This window comes from Panulirus ornatus, chromosome 27, assembly GCF_036320965.1.
Source record: "Panulirus ornatus isolate Po-2019 chromosome 27, ASM3632096v1, whole genome shotgun sequence".
Classification (NCBI taxonomy): Eukaryota; Metazoa; Arthropoda; class Malacostraca; order Decapoda; family Palinuridae; genus Panulirus; species Panulirus ornatus.
In genome coordinates this window covers 14723100-14745599 of record NC_092250.1, presented here as the reverse complement: position 1 = coordinate 14745599, position 22500 = coordinate 14723100, and the positions used below count along the sequence as shown (strand labels likewise).

The following is a 22500-nucleotide window of genomic DNA, read 5'->3' as shown; positions in this document are numbered from 1 at the left end:
GGCCAAAAAAAAGGCCCAACCCAAGGGCCCAACCAAAGGAAAAAAACAAAGGCCTAACCAAGGCCTAACCACCAAATGACCCTTTTGGTCCCCTAAGCCCCCGTCCAATACGTGGCAAACTTTCCCCCACAAAACACCAAGTGTTTTTTCTGATCAATTCTACCTTAAATTATTATTTGGGAAAAGGTCTTTTTGGGTTATAATCGAGACGGTAATTTGGGGACCCCCTTAAATTTATGGGCTGGGGTAATTGAGATTTTTAATTGGTGGTTTTGGGTTTAAACGAGACGGTAATTGGAGGGCCCTTAAATTTTTGGTTTTGGGATAAACGGGGAACCTTAATTGATGGTCTGGGATAATTGAGATCTTTAATTGGTGGTCTGGGATAATCGAGACGGTAATTGGAGACCCTTAATTGATGGTCTGGGATAATCGAGATCTTAATGGATGGTCTGGGATAATTCCCAGACGGAAAATTTGGGGCCCTTTTAAATTTTGGTTTTGAGGAGGGCCCTTTTTGGGAAATGGGCCAGACATGAAAGGGGAAAGAGGGGAAGAGGGGGAGGGGAAAGGGTTATAAAAGGGGCCTCGGGGGGGAACTTGTACGGAGCAAGGGCATAAAAAAAAGAAAAAATTCAACGGAAAGAAATGAAAAAGGGGGTAAAAAAAAAAGGGGGGGGGTTTAAAAAAGGGGGGGACGATTGGGAAAGGGTGGATAAAAAGGGGGGGAAATTTATAGAAGGGAAAGGGGGGTACAATTTGGGTCATTAAGACTGGGGAAAAAAGGGTTGGGACAAGGGGGGGTAATTAAGGGCTGCAAAAGGGGGGACAAGGGAAAGGGAATTAAAAGGGGCAAAGGGTGTACAAGGGGGGGTAATTAAGAGGGCAAAGGGGGGTTTCAAGGGAGGTAAATTTAAAAATGAAAGGGTGTTTTTAAAAGGGGGATTGAATTTGGTTTCAAAGGTGTACAAGGGGGTAAATCAATTGTGCAAAGGGTGTACAAGGGGGGTAAATTTAAAAAAAGTTTTACAGGATGTATATGGGGTTTTAAAACAATTTGCAAAGGGTTGGGGGAAGGGGGGTAATTAAGAAAAAAAAAGGGTTTTAAAAAGGGGGTAAATTTAAAAGGGGAAAAGGGTTTTTAAAAGGTAAAAGAATGCAAAGGGTGTTTTAAAAGGGGGTAATTTAAAAGTGCAAAGGGTTTTACAAGGGGGTTTAAAAAGGTGGAAAAGGGGGGGTACATGGGGCAAATCCAAAAAAAGGGTTTAAAACGTACTTTGGGGTTAAAACAAAGGGGCAAAGGGTGTACATGGGGGTAAATTAAAGAAAAGTGTACAGGATGTACTATGGGGTAAATCAAGAGAGTGCACAGGGTAGGCAAGGAGAGGGGGGTGGAGAGGAGAGGGGTATAAACAGAAGGGTAAAAAAAAAAAAAAAAAAAAGGCGTGTCTTTCTATAAATCCAGGGAGGAACCAAGTGTGATAAACAAGGAGGAGAAGAAGGAAAAAGAAGAAGAAGATGATACATCTCCTTTTTCATATATTTAGACTTGATACATTACAGCGGGTCATCTTTAAAACACAAACCACACAAACCCCACCCACACCAAAACCCCACCCCAACCAAACCACACCACACCACACCCAACACCACCCCCCACCCCCAACCACACCACCCCACACCCAAACACCCACACCCACACCAAACCCCCACCCAACCCCACCCAAAACCACCCACCACACACCACACCACCCCAACCCCACCCACCCCACCCACCCACACCCAAACCCACCCCCACCAACCACCCACCCCACCCCACCACACCCCCCAAACCACCCCCCACCCACACCACACCCCAAAACCCACCCAACCCCCACCACACCACCCCAACCCCCCCCCCCCCCCCCTTGACAGCCCCCCTTTTTAGGAACATAAAAACCCTTCGTCGGGTTTCGAGCTAGAAGGTTTTAACCCCCCCGACCCCCTTTCTCTTTTCGGTGACCTGAGGTCCCATAAAAAAAATCAACTTGGGGGTGTCCAAGAGAAAAAATTCCTCTTCAGTCACCCTCCCCGAAAGTCGACCCCAAATTTTTCTTTGGGTTTTTTCTAAATTTCATGTATTTTGAGGTTCCCTCCCCCTCGCGCCCCCCGGGGGAAACGAAGATTATATTCGAGATGAAAGTAGTACGTTTTGGGGGTTTTTGGTGTGTGTTTTTGGTGTGTGTTTTTTTTTTTCTGGGGGCGCGGCCCCCCCCAGGGAGCCCCCGGGGCCCCAAACCCCCAAAAAAGGGGCCCTCAACACTTGGGTACCTCTGTGCCACACAGCCGGGCCCAGCCCCGCGGAGCAAAACCACGGCCCAAAAAGAAGGATCTCTTCTCAGTTTAGGGACAGGAGTTTTTTTCACCTTTCCCCAAAATCATCTCTCTTCCATATTTTGCTTCCGTGTTGGCCATGGCCTGCCAGCCACAACGGCCCTTCCTATAATAAGCCAAGCCAATCTGCTGCCTCTCATTTTCTGGTGAAGAAAACTCCAATGGGGGAGGCCCAAGAGCATCGAGATAAACGAGCCGTACGAAATTATTGGGGTTTGGGATGCGAGAAGGCCATGCGTCTGCAGAATGGAATATAAATAAATAAATAAATAAATATATATATATATATATATATATATATATATATATATATATATATATATATATATATATATATATTGGATGGAAGGGATCACAATTTTGCGCGTGATCAAGATATTCCTATGAGTCCACGGGGAAAATGAAACACGAAAAGTTCCCAAGTGCACTTTCGTGTAATAATCACATCATCAGGGGAGACACAAGAGAGGAATATAACAGTCAGTTGATATACATCGAAGAGACAAAGCTAGGACGTCATTTTGTAAACATGTGATTGTGTTTACCAAATGGCGTCCTAGCTTCGTCTCTTTGATGCATGTCAACTGACTGTTATATTTCTCTCTTGTGTCTCCCCTGATGATGTGATTATTACACGAAAGTGCACTTGGGAACTTTTCGTGTTTCATCTTCCCCGTGGACTCATAGGAATATATATACATATATATATATATATATATATATATATATATATATATATATATATATATATATATATACTTGGGATGGTCTATCTTGTCTGTTCCTCATCTGCCGAGTTTTCTGGTGCCCTCCCCCAGGGCACAGACGAGAAGACAGACAATTTTCCAGAAATTCACTTATGTCCTTGTCGCCTCGAAGGTGTGAATATACACGGCCATTGGAAACATGGGAGAAAGAGACGATTTTTCAGGATTGGTTTTAAGCTTCTGCTGATGGAGAGGTACGTAACCCCCCATCTAGCGACTTCAAGTCTACTAAGGACTGTAATCTGAAAGTTTCTTTGCATTTTAATGGATCTCAAGTCTCTTTGTCTTTCAGTGGTTCTTGAATCTCTCTGCCTTTTAATGGTTCTTACGCCTCTTTGTCTTTTAATGGTACTCAAATCTCTTTGCCTTTTAGTGGTTCTCGAATCTCTTTGCCTTTTAGTGGTACTCAAATCTCTTTGCCATTTAGTGTCCTCAAGTCTCTTTGCCTTTTAGTGGTACTCAAGTCTCTTTGCCTTTTAGTGGTCCTCAAATCTCTTCGCCATTTAATGGTCCTCAAGTCTCTTTGCCTTTTAGTGGTACTCAAATCTCTTCGCTTTTTAATGGTCCTGAAGTCTCTTTGCCTTTTAGTGGTACTCAAATCTCTTCGCCATTTAATGGTTCTCAAGTCTCTTTGCCTTTTAGTGGTCCTCAAATCTCTTCGCTTTTTAGTGGTCCTCAAATCTCTTCGCCATTTAATGGTTTTCAAGTCTCTTTGCCTTTTTAATGGTCCTCAAGTCTCTTTGCCTTTTAGTGGTCCTCAAATCTCTTCGCCATTTAATGGTCCTCAAGTCTCTTTGCCTTTTAGTGGTACTCAAATCTCTTCGCCATTTGAGGGACCTCAAGTCTCTTTGCCTTTTAGTGGCACTCAAATCTCTTCGCCATTTGATGGACCTCAAGTCTCTTTCCCTTCCAGTAGTTCTTCGCCACTTCGGCCACATCAAACCCCACTATTCTGCAGACGAAACAAACCTTCCAGTTACTTTTTTTTCTTCTCCAGTTCATCCCCGGCAGATGGACCATCCAAAACACCTCCTGTTTTTCTACTGTCAGAAAATGGCTGTCGACGCGTGGAATTCTGATGCCAGTGAAGAGGTGCAGTTGTCCTCTCTCTCTCTCTCTCTCTCTCTCTCTCTCTCTCTCTCTCTCTCTCTCTCTCTCTCTCTCTAATGTCCAGGGCGCTGGTGGCAAAACTAAAGCTGAACTACTGTGGGAAGGGGGGGAAAGGGGGAATATCAAGCTGGTTGCGCTGGTGCTGGGAAAGGGCCTTCTCCCCCGGTGGTGTTGTGCTCGCTCTTCCTAAGTGTGTCGTCCTCGAAGGCCCTGCAAGGGAATCGGATGGCTTATGACTGCCAGCACACAATCTTCACCTCCAAGTCGAGTCGGGTAAAGGGGAAGGGAACCGTCGCAAATATACTGTCATGATCTATTTATCGTTGCCAGACGCTAGAAATGTTGGGGATAGGAAGACTTTGATACCAACAGAGATTGGCTTGGTAGAAGTCTTAGGACATGTTCTTTCTTCGTGTCTCCTCCTGAGGGTAGATGGACATCTCTTTGTCGTGTCCCCTCCTAAACGAATATCTATTTCTTCTCCTTGTCTTGACTCTATAGCTCATATTCCCTTCTTTTATCTGGACTTGGTAGAAGTCTGAGGACACTATGTTCTTTCTTCGTGTCTCCTCCTGAGGGTAGATGGACATCTCTTTGTCGTGTCCCCTCCTAAACGAATATCGCTAATTCTTCTCCGTCTCTTGAGTCTATAGCTCATATTCCCTTCTTTTATCTGGACTTTTCCCCATATTTTTCTGTGCCATTCTTAGCTTCCCATTTAGAACAAAATGCCCAAGTTGACTTATTGTGATCTAAATCAAAAGATCCTCTTAGACAGATGTGTCGGGGACCTAATGCTAGTCTTGGCGCTGAGAGAAGAAAGGAAGTCCCGCGACGAAACCTTCACCTGGAAGGGACAAGGAGGGGACTCGAATCGCTTGTCCAGAGTCAAGTAGAGGATGTAAATCCTTGTGCCACTTGCTACTATGTCTACTCTCCTCCATCATCCAGCAGAGGCAATTCGCCTCATCCACCTCTGCTGTCACATTGTCCATATATATATATATATATATATATATATATATATATATATATATATATATATATATATATTCCTATGAGTCCACGGGGAAAATGAAACACGATAAGTTCCCAAGTGCACTTTCGTGTAATAATCACATCATCAGGGGAGACACATGAGAGAAATAAAAGTCAGTTGATATACATCGAAGTGAGAAGCTAGGACGCCATTTGTGTCTCCCCTGATAATGTGATTATTACACGAAAGTGCACTTGGGAACTTATCGTGTTTCATTTTCCCCGTGGACTCATAGGAATATCTTGATCACGCGCAAAATTGTGATCCTTTCCTACACAGGGGTGAAAAGATATTGTAAACACCCTGAAGACTAAAAGAATATCACACTTACTTGACAAAAAAAATATTATGGATCGTTTTCAAATTTAATTTACAAATATTTATCACGCATTTACCGGAAACAAGAGCAAAAGATTGTGATATTCAAGGAAGTTGAGGTATATTTACAATCCCCCCCCCCTTACGTGTGTTAGTGGAAGGCTATCAACATGTTTAATTGGTGGTCTAATCACCTCATTACCATTTTAAGTACCACTAAGGCAGGTTGTCACAACAAACTGTTGGGGGAGACCTTTCTTCTTTTCCCTCCGACACCACCACCTAATCTCTCTCTCTTTCCTCAGTCAATACTAATCATGTTTTCTCGCCTGATTACGCTCCAATCGCTCGACGCACGAAACTTTCGCTGGTAATCATTTCTCTGAGGGAGACGTAAGATGTATACATAAAATCCTATGGTTGTCTCTATACTAAGGTGCATTATATCTCGGCCTGTCTATCGAATATACATTATCTATTTTTCTATCATGTTAGCTAGGGCGGTAAGGGGCAAATGAATGCCCTAATCAAGCCAGGTACCTAATCTATCTAGCAGCCCATTATGGGATGATGAAGAGCTGGATGAATTGTGGACAGAGTGACCCGACCAAAATTTGAACCTACGTGGATTCGACCACTGCAGCCCATAAAATGTTCATTTGAACAAATATCCAACTTATGCCCAGATTCCTGCTGGATGAACAGCTGAGGTTGACTGTGGACCGACTGCAACGACTAGGATTCGAACCCATGCCATGCTCCACCTTGAGCGGTGACCCGGGAATGCGTTACGGTCAGAACCACCACGAATCATACATACAACAACCTACATTAAGAACAGCTGAGGTTGACTGTGGGCCGACTGCAACGACTAGGATTCGAACCCATGCCATGCTCCACCTTGAGCGGTGACCCGGGAATGCGTTACAGTCAGAACCACCACGAATCATACATACAACAACCTACATTAAGAACAGCTGAGGTTGATTGTGGGCCGACTGCAACGACTAGGATTCGAACCCATGCCATACTCCACCTTGGGCGGTGACCCGGGAATGCATCACGGTCAGAACTTCCACGAATCATACATACAACAACCTACATTAACTGTTATAACTGGCACTTACTTGACTGACGCCCCTGGATGAAGCGTGACAGCAATACAGATCCTGTGGAAGAAAAACGAAAAAAAATGTTATGAAGATGATGATACATCTCAAAAACTCTCGCTCTACCAAACCCATTTCAACCTCATCAAACATCCATTACCACCCAAGCTATTTCGAGTGATATCACCTGTCCTTCGCTAGCCTATACCTACAACCGACATATAGTTAAACATATTCATTTTTCCTTTTTTTTTGTTTTTTGATGTATTCGTATTTCGTCATGAACCAACAGGTCCTCCAGGTGTTTTCTGTCCCTTCCCACGTCCTCACGATTAAACCCTTTATCTAATTGACTAATTAGAAAACCAGGGGGGTCACCTAGGACAAAATAGTTCAGTCTTAATCACATGTAATTCAATCTTAAATCACACTAACAGAGATGGACATTGATCCTGGGGGATCTCTGTCGTACCATGGGATTCGATCAGATGAGGAGGATCTATCCTGTAACATGGGATTAGATGCGATAAGGGGGATCTATGCTGTACCATGGGATTCGAGGAGATAAGGGGGACATATGCCGTACCATGGGATTAGATCAGATAAAGGGGACCAATGCTGTACCATGGGATTCGATCAGATAAGGGGGACATATGCCGTACCATGGGATAAGATCAGATAAGGGGGATCTCTGTCGTACCATGGGATTAGATCAGATAAGGGGGATCTATGTCGTACCATGGGATTAGATGAGATAAGGGGGACATATGCCGTACCATGGGATAAGATCAGATAAAGGGGACCAATGCTGTACCATGGGATTCGAGGAGATAAGGGGGACATATGCCGTACCATGGGATTAGATCAGATAAAGGGGACCTATGCTGTACCATGGGATTCGATCAGATGCTGGGGAATCTCTGTCGTACCATGGGATTCGATCAGATAAGGGGGATCTATGCTTTACCATGGGATTAGATGAGACAAGGGGGATCTATACTTTACCATGGGATCAGATGAGATAAGGGGGATCTATGCTGTGCCATGGGATTAGATGAGATAAGTAGGATCTATGCTGTACCATGGGATTAGATGAGATAAGGGGGATCTATGCTGTACCATGGGATTAGATGAGATCAGGGGGATCTATGCTGTACCATGGGATTCGATCAGATAAGTGGGATCTATGCTGTACCATGGGATTCGATCAGATAAGGGGATCTATGCTTTACCATGGGATCAGATGAGATAAGGGGGATCTATCCTGTACCATGGGATTCGAGGAGATAAGGGGGACATATGCCGTATCATGGGATTAGATCAGATAAAGGGGACCAATGCTGTACCATGGGATTCGATCAGATAAGAGGGATCTATGCTGTACCATGGGATTAGATGAGATAAGGGGGATCTATGCTGTACCATGGGATTACATAGGTTCAGACGGCCGTGGAAGGGGGATCAAATACCTTTATGACGACCCCCTCCTTCTAACCTTCCTTTGTATAATAAGGTCTTGCTTCGTCTCTCAAGAGCTGGGGCGTCGGTAGATGGCCACGCCCGCCCAGTACCACGCCCTCTCTCTCTCTCTCTCTCTCTCTCTCTCTCTCTCTCTCTCTCTCTCTCTCACACACACACACACACACACACAACCCTATGCGTTTCTTGTTTGGAAGAGAGAGAGAGAGAGAGAGAGAGAGAGAGAGAGAGAGAGAGAGAGAGAGAGAGAGAGAGAGAGAGAGAGAGAGAGAGAGAGAGAGAGACTGTGTGTGAAGTGAATCCGCGCCAAATGTTGACCTTAATTGTATACAGGAGGAGCAGTGACGCGTTTTCCAATACGTTCCCATGTCATTTAACCCCCCATTTTCTTTTCTTTTTTTTGACTTTCGACACTGAAGAGAAAATGGGGGGTTATGACATTTTTATTAGGGACTGGATTTGCATACAAGGGGGAGGGTGGGAATATAATTCAAGTGAGTTATCCATGTGAATAAAATACCCAGTGCTGTACTCTATCATAATTTACATAAACATTTTCCTTTTATTTTTTTTCATTTACTTTACTCTTAATCAAATTAAGGAGAGAAATAAAACTGGTACGTATTCTTCATAGGAGAAATTACTGAAGACATCTACGTGCTTATTTTTTACTGTGTATATATATAACAAAAAACATTACGTTATACACTGAGGCTGTGTATTACGTCACAGGCACAGACAGACAGACAGACAGACGGACAGAAAGACGGTAAAACAGACAAACACAAAGACAGAAAAAGACGGGAAAATGTACACACACACACACACACACACACACACACACACACACACACACACACACACACACATACACACACACACGAATAACTAAACTTGAAGATAAAAAAGATTATCATAAGATTTTGGGCTGTCTTCAGTACACACAGACACACACAGACACACACACACACACACAGACACACACACACACACACACACACACACAGACACACAGACACACACACACACACCTCCTGGCTGACAGACGGAGCAATAACAGAGGCCCAGAGAACGACACAAGACAGTGCCTGTCACATTCCCTTCCTTAACACCAGCTCGCTCAGGAAGCCATATATATATATATACACGCACACTTGAGCTGCTCCAACTCACTCCATAAATACAAACTCTCTCTCTCTCTCTCTCTCTCTCTCTCTCTCTCTCTCTCTCTCTCTCTCTCTCTCTCTCTCTTGCGTCACGCGCACGTAACGCCAAAACCCCCATGGCTGCAGGCGAGGGGTCAAACTCTCTTGTTCAACCCAAACCTCTTTCGTGATTTGCACTGGCGTCACCCGCCCCCCACCTTGCACCGCCCCTGGCCAGTGTGTATCGTCCTGTTAGAAAAGATGTGACGGAGGTTTTACGACTGTGTCAAAAGCGACCCTCACGAGATGGGTGACGTGCCGAGAAACACGACCCTATTAGATGATTGGATGATTTTTTTTGATTATTTTATCATTTGGATTATTTTTAGATTATTTTTAAGATCATTTTATCATTCGGATTATTTTTAGATTATTTTCGGATTATTTTTAGATTATTTTCGGATTATTTTTGGATTATTTCATCCAGATTATTTTCAGATTGTTAAATCATTTTATTATCTAGATTATTTTCAGATTACTTTTGGATTATTTCATGCAGATTATTTCAGATCATTAGATTATTTGAATTAGAAGAAGCATGTTTCAGACATGACTTCATGAAGGTGCTCGAAATCACCGTGAGTCTGAAACATCTTAGTCTAAGCAGCAATTCAAGACTGAAACAATCTGATGTCGTTTCAGTCACACCCAATGGAGAGAGAAACACACACCGGCAAACGTCTTACTTCAAGTGAGATAAATTACTTTTATTCTTCTTCAGCAGCGCTGATGGTTGGCCACGACTCGCCGATAACAGTAATCAAAAGCAACACTAAAGAGATGTTGATGATTACATAATTACTTCCCCCTTCCATATCCAGAACTGTTAGTGGAGAGACGACATGGGAGACAGAGGCCCCTAATCCAGACCATATCACGACTTGGGTCCCCTTATCTATCTGTTGTCATCCCCCCCCTTATCTATTTGCTGTCATCCCCCCTTATCTATCTGCTGTCATCCCCCCTTATCTATTTGCTGTCATCCCCCCCTTATCTATTTGTTGTCATCTCCCCCTTATCTATCCGCTGCCATCCCCCCCTTATCTATCTGCTGCCATCCCCCCTTATCTATCTGCTGTCATCCCACCTTATCTATCTGCTGCCATCCCCCCCTTATCTATCTGCTGCCATCCCCCTTATCTATCTATTGTCATCTCCCCCCCCCCCCCCTTATCTATCCGTTGCTCTAAGCTCTGGGATCTCATTCCACCACCACAAACAACTCTTAAACCCGAACCCCAGTAATGTAGTATAACACCTCCTTGTGACCCATCGCACCCATGCCACTGAGGGCTAGTTAAAAGACTTAAGAATGACTCCCTTCATATTGTCCACCCGCCATGTAGCTCACTCTTCTGAATCAATAAAGGGGGATTTTGCCACGCTAATGGCAGCCCGATCCCCATAATAATGTACCATAATCGCCTATTGTATTATTACCATTGAATGCGACACGGGTAAACGCATATGAATAGCGTCCGTATCCCAGCGTTTACCAATCAAGACGCTTCATCGCGTCACAAAGGAATGACTTTAAGTTGGGGATGACATAATGAGACGCTGTTATAGAAGGGGGTGTACGGTGGTCTGAAATGGAATTCAGTGAGTGGATGATTGCCTTGGAGTGTAATGGGTGGGGGTTCTCCCCTCCCTTGGAGCCTAATGGGTGGGGTTCTTCCCTCCCTTGGAGCATAAAGGGTGGGGGTTCTCCCGTCCCTTGGAGCCTAATGGGTGGGGTTTAACCTCCCATGGAGCATAATGGGTGGGGGTTCTCCCCTCCCTTGGAGCATAAAGGATGGGGTTCTCCCCTCCCTTGGGGCATAATGGGTGGGGTTCTCCCCTCCCTTGGAGCATAATGGGTGGGGTTCTCCCCTCCCTTGGAGCATAAAGGGTGGGGTTCTCCCCTCCCTTGGAGCACAATGGGTGGGGGTTCTCCCCTCCCTTGGAGCATAATGGGTGGGGGTTCTCCCCTCCCTGACTCAAAAAACATACGAGTCAATCAACCATCAACATGAGTAGTAGTGGGAGAGAATGAGGAAGAAGAAGAAATGGAAAAGGCTAAGTTTACCCCTAAAATCATAGACTTCTAAATCCGAAAGTACATCTTGGTGCTCCCTAAAGGATAGGGACTGAGTCCTACATAATTCACTCATACTATTCAATACCTCATTAAACACTAGACCTTGAAAGCCTCACGAATGATGAGAGGGGGGTGTGTTTTCACGGAACCCTTCGTATATATAACAACACCTGTCGGCCACAACACATACATCTACTGGAGTACACTCATCCATACGTTCAGGAAATCACATGAGACTAAGTGGCTATACTAATAGGAAAGTGGGTGTCGCGTCCATAGAAAAAATGGAAGAGGTTTGACTCATATACACCTTTCGAGACACGGTGGCTACGTTGCCTTCCGTCGGTGGGTTGATCGTAATACACCAGCCACCAGCATATCCTAGCAGTGGTATATCACCCCTAAGGATGGACCTTGGGGACTAGCACGTATACAGTGAGGTCCTCCTTGAGAAGCGCAAGGTGAGGGAAAGCAATGCATTGATACGCTGAGTGGGACATGGTGAGGAACGAGAGAATTGAAGTACAATCGCCTTTCGAACGAGCTGAGCTTCGACCGTCTGTTCGAGGGCTAAGGAACGAAGCTAGAAAGACACAGAATTGAGATCTCGTGCATAGTGGGACATGGTGAGGAACGAGAGAATTGAAGTACAATTGCCTTTCGAACGAACTGAGCTTCGACCGTCTGTTCGAGGGCTAAGGAACGAAGCTAGAAAGACACAGAATTGAGATCTCGTGCATAGTGGGACATGGTGAGGAACGAGAGAATTGAAGTACAATTGCCTTTCGAACGAACTGAGCTTCGACCGTCTGTTCGAGGGCTAAGGAACGAAGCTAGAAAGACACAGAATTGAGATCTCGTGCATAGTGGGACATGGTGACGAACGAGAGAATTGAAGTACAATCGCCTTTCGAACGAACTGAGCTTCGACCGTCTGTTCGAGGGCTAAGGAACGAAGCTAGAAAGACACAGAATTGAGATCTCGTGCATCCAGTGTGCTGAAGAATTACTGTATCACGCCATCTTTGAAATTAGTTTGTATTTTGCTACAGGCAGTATGGAACAAGCTAAGAAAGGAAACAACATATATGAGTCCTTCTCAAAAGGGAATTCATCTGTTTATGACCACTCTTAATACGATGCTCGGAAAGAAAGCTTATCTTTGGATATTAAGCTTGACCAGCCGAGGTCCCCAAGCTTATCTTTGGATATTAAACTTGACCGGCCGAGGTCCCCAAGCTTATCCTTGGACACTGAGCTGACCACACGAAGTCCCCATGACCGGCCGAGGTCCCCAAAACTTATCTTTAAACACTAAGCTTGACCGACCGAGGTCCCTATAAGCTTATCCTTAGATATCAAGCTTGAAAGACCCGTGGGACAATGGAGAAATGACTCGCGAAACTAGGACCATTAGCAACAGTGATGACCCCACCCCCCTACCCCCCACCCACCCCAAGAGTAAGGGGGGGGGACTCAACAAACCCCCCCCCCCTCTCCCCCCAGCGCGTCTCTCCGCCCTGTTTTAAAAACCAAAACTTTGAACGTAAAACTCACTGGTGTGATGTATATAAATGCTGGGGTAGTGGAGGAGGAGGAGGTGGTCGTCGCTGTCTCTGCGGACGACAAGGCTAGGCACGGCTAGGCAGGGCTAGGCACGGCTAGGTGAGGTTAGGTTAGGTTAGGTTAGGGGGGAGAGAATGAGTCAGGGAAAAGGGAGGGTGAGAGAAACGCGTAACGCACTACACGTCATATTGACTTAAGTCAAATGTAACACTTACTTGACTTGAGTCAAACGTCATATTGACTTAAGTCAAATGTAACACTTACTTGACTTAAGTCAAACGTAATACTTAAGTCAAACGTAATACTTAGTTGACTTGAGTCAAACGTAATACTTAAGTCAAACGTAATACTTAGTTGACTTGAGTCAAACGTAATACTTAAGTCAAACGTAATACTTAGTTGACTTGAGTCAAACGTAATACTTAAGTCAAACAGGGGATCGAACTCTAAACAGGGTTCCATCCGCTGCTAAATCCATTCCCAGATATCTCAAACACTTCACTTCCTCCAGTTTTTCTTCATTCAAACTTACCTCACTCAACCCTACTTAACCTAATAACCTTGCTCTTATTCACATTTACTCTCAGCTTTCTTTTTTCACACACTTTATCAAACTCAGTCACCAACTTCTGCAGTTTCTCACCCGAATCAGCCACCAGCGCTGTATCATCAGCGAACAACAACTGACTCACTTCCCAACAGACTGCATACTTGCCCCTCTCTCCAAAACTCTTGCATTCACCTCCCTAACAACCCCATCCATAAACAAATTAAACAACCATGGAGACATCACACACCCCTGCCGCAAACCTACATTCACTGGGAACTCTTTACATTCCTCTTTTCCTTTGAAGAATGTATGTGAGAAATACTTAGAAAAACAGATGGATTTGTATGTAGCATTTATGAATCTGGAGAAGGCAAATGATAGAGTTGATAGAGATGCTCTGTGGAAGGTATTAAGAATATATGGTGTGGGAGGCAAGTTGTTAGAAGCAGTGAAAAGTTTTCATCAAGGATGTAAGGCATATATACATATATACATATATATAGAAATAGATAGATAAATAGATAGATAACGGAATATTTTCCAGAGTGATCACCGGTGGCAGGAAACGCGCACTGTTTTCAAAATGAATTAGTAAATGTGTACTGCTGAACTGTCCAAGATAAAAGCGTTTTCATACGATCTATCTTTAAAAATTTATGCTACACTCACCATTTTTCAGAGGGGAATATACGTCTCTTTATGACACATTATATATATATATATATATATATATATATATATATATATATATATATATATATATATATATATATATAATGTGCTATTTCATGTGTGGCGGGTGGCTACAATAATGGATGAAGGCAGCAATTATGAATATGTACATGTGTCTATATGTATATGTCTGTGTATGTATATGTATATATTCCTATGAGTCCACGGGGGAAAATGAAACACAATAAGTTCCCAAGTGCACTTTCGTGTCATAATCACATCATCAGGGGAGAGACAAGAGAGAAATATAACAGTCAGTTGATGATATACATCGAAGAGACGAAGCTAAGACGCCATTTGGGTAAACATGGTGTGTGTGTGTGTGTGTGTGTGTGTGTGTGTGTGTGTGTGTGTGTGTCACTCGACTGGTAAAAGCACGAATGAGGGGAAAAGCCGATCAGCCAACAAGGGGAAGATTTGGAGAATGAATTCTCTGTAACGCACTTCCCCTAACTGGAAAAAAAATAAAGGAATATTGTATCCAACCCCCCACATCGTATACCATGTGGCAATATACCCATCTGACATTATACCATCTGGCAATATACCCATGTGACATTATACCATGTGGCAATATACCCATCTGACATTATACCATCTGGCAATATACCCATGTGACATTATACCATCTGGCAATATACCCATGTGACATTATACCATCTGGCAATATACCCATGTGACATTATACCATCTGGCAATATACCCATGTGACATTATACCATCTGGCAATATACCCATGTGACATTATACCATCTGGCAATATACCCATCTGACATTATACCATCTGGCAATATACCCATCTGACATTATACCATCTGGCAATATACCCATCTGACATTATACCATCTGGCAATATACCCATCTGACATTATACCATCTGGCAATATACCCATCTGACATTATACCATTTGGCAATATACCAATCTAACATTATACCATCTGGCAATATACCAATCTAACATTCCTAATGAGGCTACCAACTGTAATTAGCTTATAGGCTACCAACTGTAGTTAGCTCATAGGGTATAACTATAGCCACAGGGGAGGAATGGGGGGGGGGGGGGGTCAGAAGGACCTTCCCCCCCCTAGTTGACCCATGGGGGCCCATATTGCCCTCCCCCCTTCCCACCAGTCAACCCAGGGGCTTAGAATCCCCTCCAGTTAACCCAGGGGCCCAGAATCCCACAGTTAACCCAGGGGCTCAGAATCCCCCCCTCCAGTTAACCCAGGGGCCCAGAATCCCTCCTAGTTAACCCAGGGACCCAGAATCCCCCAATTAACCCAGGGGCCCAGAATCCCTCCTAGTTAACCCAGGGGCCCAGACTCCCTCAATTAACCCAGGGGTCCAGAATCCCCCCAATTAACCCAGGGGCCCATAATCCCCCCCTCCAGTTAACCCAGGGGCCCAGAATCCCTCCTAGTTAACCCAGGGACCCAGAATCCCCCAATTAACCCAGGGGCCCAGAATCCCTCCTAGTTAACCCAGGGGCCTAGAATCCCCCCCAATTAACCCAGGGACCCAGACTCCCTCCAGTTAACCCAGGGGCCTAGACTCCCTCCAGTTAACCCAGGGGCCCAGAATCCCCCCAGTTAACCCAGGGGCCCAGAATCCCCCCCAGTTAACTTAGGGGCCCAGAATCCCCCCCAGTTAACCCAGGGGCCCAGAATCCCTCCAGTTAACCCAGGGGCCCAGAATCCCTCCAGTTAACCCAGGGGCCCAGAATCCCTCCAGTTAACCCAGGGGCCCAGAATCCCCCCAGTTAACCCAGGGGCCCAGAATCCCTCCAGTTAACCCAGGGGCCCAGAATCCCTCCTAGTTAACCCAGGGGCCCAGAATCCCTCCAGTTAACCCAGGGGCCCAGAATCCCCCCAGTTAACGCAGGGGCCCAGAATCGCCCCAATTAACCCAGGGGCCCAGAATCCCCCAATTAACCCAGGGGCCCAGAATCCCCCAATTAACCCAGGGGCCCAGAATCCCCCAGTTAACCCAGGGGCCCAGAATCCCCCAGTTAACCCAGGGGCCCAGAATCCCCCAGTTAACCCAGGGGCCCAGAATCCCCCCAGTTAACGCAGGGGCCCAGAATCGCCCCAATTAACCCAGGGGCCCAGAATCCCCCAATTAACCCAGGGGCCCAGAATCCCTCCAGTTAACCCAGGGGCCCAGAATCCCCCCCTAGTTAACCCAAGCTTGTATTCCCAGTCTGGCCAGTTAGATAAAGCTTGAGTGGAGCGACCCTCCGCTTATCTTTCCAAATGAATTTTTTGGACCATTCCTCTGCCCTTTAGCGAGCTCGCTGTGGGCCATTTAAAGGCCCGGCGCCCCCCCAACCCACACACACGACCCACCCACACACCCACACACATACTATAGCCTTATGAGGCTTCCATTAATGATCTCAAGAGACTTAATTACCCAAGAGTGACCTCATTAAAAAGAGGGGGGGAGAAGGAGGGAAGGGGGGGATGAATCCCCCCCCTCCCCTCTCCCCCTTCCCCCACCCCTTTCGTTCCAGCGTAATAACACAGCCTTGGGTTCAATACAGGTCCCCCCCCCCCCCTATTTCTACACGGCGATGCATAATCAACCATGAGGAGGGGGGGAAAGGGGGAGGGTGGGGGGGAAGGGGGTGTTTCCCTCCCCCTCCCCTCCTCTTCCCCACCACACCACACCCCCCCCTCTTCCCTCCACCTCCCCTCTTATACCTTAAACAACCTCCGCTCGAATGACCCTACGTGGTTTATGGGGGAGGGGGCGGAGAGAGGGGAGGGGAGGGGGAGGGGGGAGGAGGAGGGGAGGGGAAGGGGGGAGGAGGAAGGGGAGGGGGAGGCTGCAACACCACAACCCTTCCCTTATTGCGCTCCCTCCCTCACCCAATGCTAGCCTAGCAACCTTATCAAAGCTAGCCTAGCACCCTTATCAAAGCTAGCCTAGCACCCTTATCAAAGCTAGCCTAGCAACCTTATCAAAGCTAGCCTAGCACCCTTATCAAAGCTAGCCTAGCACCCTTATCAAAGCTAGCCTAGCACCCTTATCAAAGCTAGCCTAGCAACCTTATCAAAGCTAGCCTAGCAACCTTATCAAAGCTAGCCTAGCACCCTTATCAAAGCTAGCCTAGCACCCTTATCAAAGCTAGCCTAGCAACCTTATCAAAGCTAGCCTAGCAACCTTATCAAAGCTAGCCTAGCACCCTTATCAAAGCTAGCCTAGCACCCTTATCAAAGCTAGCCTAGCACCCTTATCAAAGCTAGCCTAGCAACCTTATCAAAGCTAGCCTAGCACCCTTATCAAAGCTAGCCTAGCACCCTTATCAAAGCTAGCCTAGCACCCTTATCAAAGCTAGCCTAGCACCCTTATCAAAGCTAGCCTAGCACCCTTATCAAAGCTAGCCTAGCAACCTTATCAAAGCTAGCCTAGCACCCTTATCAAAGCTAGCCTAGCAACCTTATCAAAGCTAGCCTAGCACCCTTATCAAAGCTAGCCTAGCACCCTTATCAAAGCTAGCCTAGCAACCTTATCAAAGCTAGCCTAGCACCCTTATCAAAGCTAGCCTAGCACCCTTATCAAAGCTAGCCTAGCACCCTTATCAAAGCTAGCCTAGCACCCTTATCAAAGCTAGCCTAGCAACCTTATCAAAGCTAGCCTAGCACCCTTATCAAAGCTAGCCTAGCAACCTTATCAAAGCTAGCCTAGCACCCTTATCAAAGCTAGCCTAGCACCCTTATCAAAGCTAGCCTAGCAACCTTATCAAAGCTAGCCTAGCACTCTTATCAAAGCTAGCCTAGCACCCTTATCAAAGCTAGCCTAGCACCCTTATCAAAGCTAGCCTAGCACCCTTATCAAAGCTAGCCTAGCACCCTTATCAAAGCTAGCCTAGCACCCTTATCAAAGCTAGCCTAGCAGCCTTATGAAACTAATTACATATCAGTTTGGAATTCTTGCTAACTTTAGCACTTCAGCTTCAGCAGGTCCTGAAGGGGATGTTGCTAGCCGCTTATATAAACCCCTCGACTCACCGAGGGGAAACCGAGGATTACTCACAGGGCAACGTACGGAGGGGACGTCCTTGCTCTCAGGGGTAACGTACGGAGGGGACGCCCTTGCTCTCAGGGCAACGTACGGAGGCGACGCCCTTGCTCTCAGGGGTAACGTACGGAGGGGACGCCCTTGCTCTCAGGGTAACGTACGGAGGGGACGTCCTTGCTCTCAGGGCAACGTACGGAGGCGACGCCCTTGCTCTCAGGGGTAACGTACGGAGGGGACGCCCTTGCTCTCAGGGTAACGTACGGAGGGGACGCCCTTGGTCTCAGGGCAACGTACGGAGGGGACGCCTTTGCTCTCAGGGGCAACGTACGGAGGGGACGCCCTTGCTCTCAGGGCAACGCACGGAGGGGACGCCCTTGCTCTCAGGGCAACGTACGGAGGGCGGGACGCCCTTGCTCTCAGGGCAACGTACGGAGGGGACGCCCTTGCTCTCAGGGTAACGTACGGAGGGGACGCCCTTGCTCTCAGGGCAACGTACGGAGGGGACGCCCTTCGCGACCCCCAGCAGAAAACACTGCCAAAGTCCCAATCCAGGAGGCTTTTTCAGAACGGCGCTACATCCACAGGGAGGGAAACTACTACAAGCTTTAGCTTGTGTACGTAGCTCTTTGACAAAGCTATAGCGTAGAATAAGGTCATGGGTGAGCGGAATTAATTGAATAAAAGACCACAGCATCGTCACTATATGCTGCACGGGTAATGCCAGCATTTACCTCACTGGCAGCATATGATGACCACAACATCAACACTATGTACACCACGGGTAATGCCAGCATTTACCTCACTGGCAGGATATGATGACCACAACATCATCACTATGTACACCACGGGTAATGCCAGCATTTACCTCACTGGCAGGATATGATGACCACAACATCATCACTATGTACACCACGGGTAATGCCAGCATTTACCTCACTGGCAGGATATGATGACCACAACATCATCACTATGTACACCACGGGTAATGCCAGCATTTACCTCACTGGCAGGATATGATGACCACAACATCATCACTATGTACACCACGGGTAATGCCAGCATTTACCTCACTGGCAGGATATGATGACCACAACATCATCACTATGTACACCATGGGTAATGCCAGCATTTACCTCACAGGCAGCATATGATGACCACAACATCATCACTATGTACACCACGGGTAATGCCAGCATTTACCTCACTGGCAGCATATGATGACCACAACATCATCACTATGTACACCAAGGATAATGCCAGCATTTACCACACTAACAACATATAATGACCACAGCATCATCACTATATGCACCACGGGTAATGCCAGCATATACCACACTAACAGCATAGTCTGCTGGAAGGAAGCATAATCGAAGTATGTAACATGAGCTAGGACTTAATGCTGAAAAGGCGATCGGTTCAAGGGAGTTGAGGCAAAATAGACCTTGCGATCACTGTAATTAGGGCCCCATGTGGTGGGAGTGGAGATTATGCTGTACCCTACACCACATGCTGTAACCCGACCACAGAGTGGCCTGTGAAGACTTCGTTACAGCGGTACAGTACCGGTTAATTCATATGCCTTAAGGGTACAGTGGAACAGGCTTCTTCAACCTTTCACCTTTAACATTTGAGTACACAAGTCTTCAGCGTGGCCAAGCTACACTTGGTGAAGATACAGGAGTGTAGGGTGTACTACAGTGACGGGAGTGTACACTTGGTGAAGATACAGGAGTGTAGAGTGTACTACAGTGACGGGAGTGTACACTTGGTGAAGATACAGGAGTGTAGGGTGTACTACAGTGACGGGAGTGTACATTTGGTGAAGATACAGGAGTGTAGGGTGTACTACAGTGACGGGAGTGTACACTTGGTGAAGATACAGGAGTGTAGAGTGTACTACAGTGACGGGAGTGTACACTTGGTGAAGATACAGGAGTGTAGGGTGTACTACAGTGACGGGAGTGTACACTTGGTGATGATACAGGAGTGTAGGGTGTACTACAGTGACGGGAGTGTACATTTGGTGAAGATACAGGAGTGTAGGGTGTACTACAGTGACGGGAGTGTACACTTGGTGAAGATACAGGAGTGTAGAGTGTACTACAGTGACGGGAGTGTACACTTGGTGAAGATACAGGAGTGTAGGGTGTACTACAGTGACGGGAGTGTACACTTGGTGAAGATACAGGAGTGTAGGGTGTACTACAGTGTCGGGAGTGTACACTTGGTGAAGATACAGGAGTGTAAGGTGTACTACAGTGACGGGACTGTACACTTGGTGAAGATACAGGAGTGTAAGGTGTACTACAGTGTCGGGAGTGTACACTTGGTGAAGATACAGGAGTGTAGGGTGTACTACAGTGACGGGAGTGTACACTTGGTGAAGATACAGGAGTGTAGGGTGTACTACAGTGACGGGAGTGTACACTTGGTGAAGATACAGGAGTGTAGAGTGTACTACAGTGACGGGAGTGTACATTTGGTGAAGATACAGGAGTGTAGGGTGTACTACAGTGACGGGAGTGTACACTTGGTGAAGATACAGGAGTGTAGGGTGTACTACAGTGACGGGAGTGTACACTTGGTGAAGATACAGGAGTGTAGGGTGTACTACAGTGACAGGAGCCTGCAGGGTGTATTACAGTGACGGGAGTGTAGGGTAATGGCTGTAGATACAGCGAGAGTATCTCGATACAGTACCCTGTATACTGGGAAGTACACAGAGGCGACTGTAGGCCGAGAGAGAGAGAGAGAGAGAGAGAGAGAGAGAGAGAGAGAGAGAGAGAGAGAGAGAGAGAGAGAGAGAGAGAGAGTCGCACGGTGTATTAACTCGGTCCCATATCGGATCCCAATTCCCTCCCGCTCTCGACGGCTCAAGACACAGACAGACACACACCCGGATGTCCCATATCCCATGGCTGCCGCCTCTCTTATCCCCATTCTGGGATGTTCTTACGTCCCATCCTCGCCTCTTTTGACTCGAAATCACTCCTTATTAGCGCGAAGCATCGAAGGCCCTTATTTGAATATCAGGGCTTTATTTGAATATCAGGGCTTTATTTGAATATCGGAGGACCTTATCTGAATATCAGAGGACCTTACTTGAATATCAGAGCTTTATTTGAATATCGGAGGACCTTATTAGAATATCAGGGCTTTATTTGAATATCGGAGGACCTTATTAGAATATCAGGGCTTTATTTGAATATCAGGGCTTTATTTGAATATCGGAGGACCTTATTAGAATATCAGGGCTTTATTTGAATATCGGAGGACCTTATTTGAATATAAGGGCTTTATTTGAATATCAGAGGACCTTATTTGAATATCAGGGCCTTATTTGAATATCAGGGCCTTATTTGAATATCAGGGCCTTATTTGAATATCAGGGCCTTATTTGAATATCAGGCCCTTATTTGAATATCAGGGCCTTATTTGAATATCAGGGCCTTATTTGAATATCAGGGCCTTATTTGAATATCAGGCCCTTATTTGAATATCAGGGCCTTATTTGAATATCAGGCCCTTATTTGAATATCAGGGCATTATTTGAATATCAGGGCGCTATTTGAATATCAGGCCCTTATTTGAATATCAGGGCCTTATTTGAATATCAGGCCCTTATTTGAATATCAGGGCCTTATTTGAATATCAGGGCGTTATTTGAATATCAGGCCCTTATTTGAATATCAGGCCCTTATTTGAATATCAGGGCGTTATTTGAATATCAGGCCCTTATTTGAATATCAGGGCCTTATTTGAATATCAAGGCCTTATTTGAATATCAGGCCCTTATTTGAATATCAGGCCCTTATTTGAATATCAGGCCCTTATTTGAATAACTTGAATTATTTGAGTAATTTTCGCCCCCTTCCCCACCCTATGATCCACTTCCGCTTCCATGGTTCCATCCGCTGGCCAAATCCACTCCCAGATATCTAAAACACTTCACCTCGTTAATGGCATAGCCCTGATTAGGGCCTTAGCTGCACTCACCGTCTCAGATAACAAAAAAAAAAAGAAATTATCTTAAAAGGAATTAAAATATTCCCTTCGAAATGAATTATTTTTTTGATTAAATTCCCTTTGAAATTATCTTTTGTTTTTCTTTTTTCATTTTACGTATGTTGACTTTGAACTAAGGG

The 22500-nt window shown here is 45.8% G+C and overlaps 1 protein-coding gene across 4 annotated transcripts in view; it reads right to left on the bottom strand.

The window, feature by feature from the left end:
* LOC139757588 (thyrotropin-releasing hormone receptor-like) overlaps positions 1-22500 on the bottom strand; it is an 833567-nt gene that overhangs the window by 225112 nt on the left and 585955 nt on the right. For all 4 annotated transcript variants that reach the window (XM_071678214.1, XM_071678215.1, XM_071678216.1 and 1 more), the window contains one exon: positions 6735-6776. The gene's annotated coding sequence lies outside the window, so the exon portion shown is untranslated. The remainder of the gene's footprint in view (positions 1-6734; positions 6777-22500) is intronic.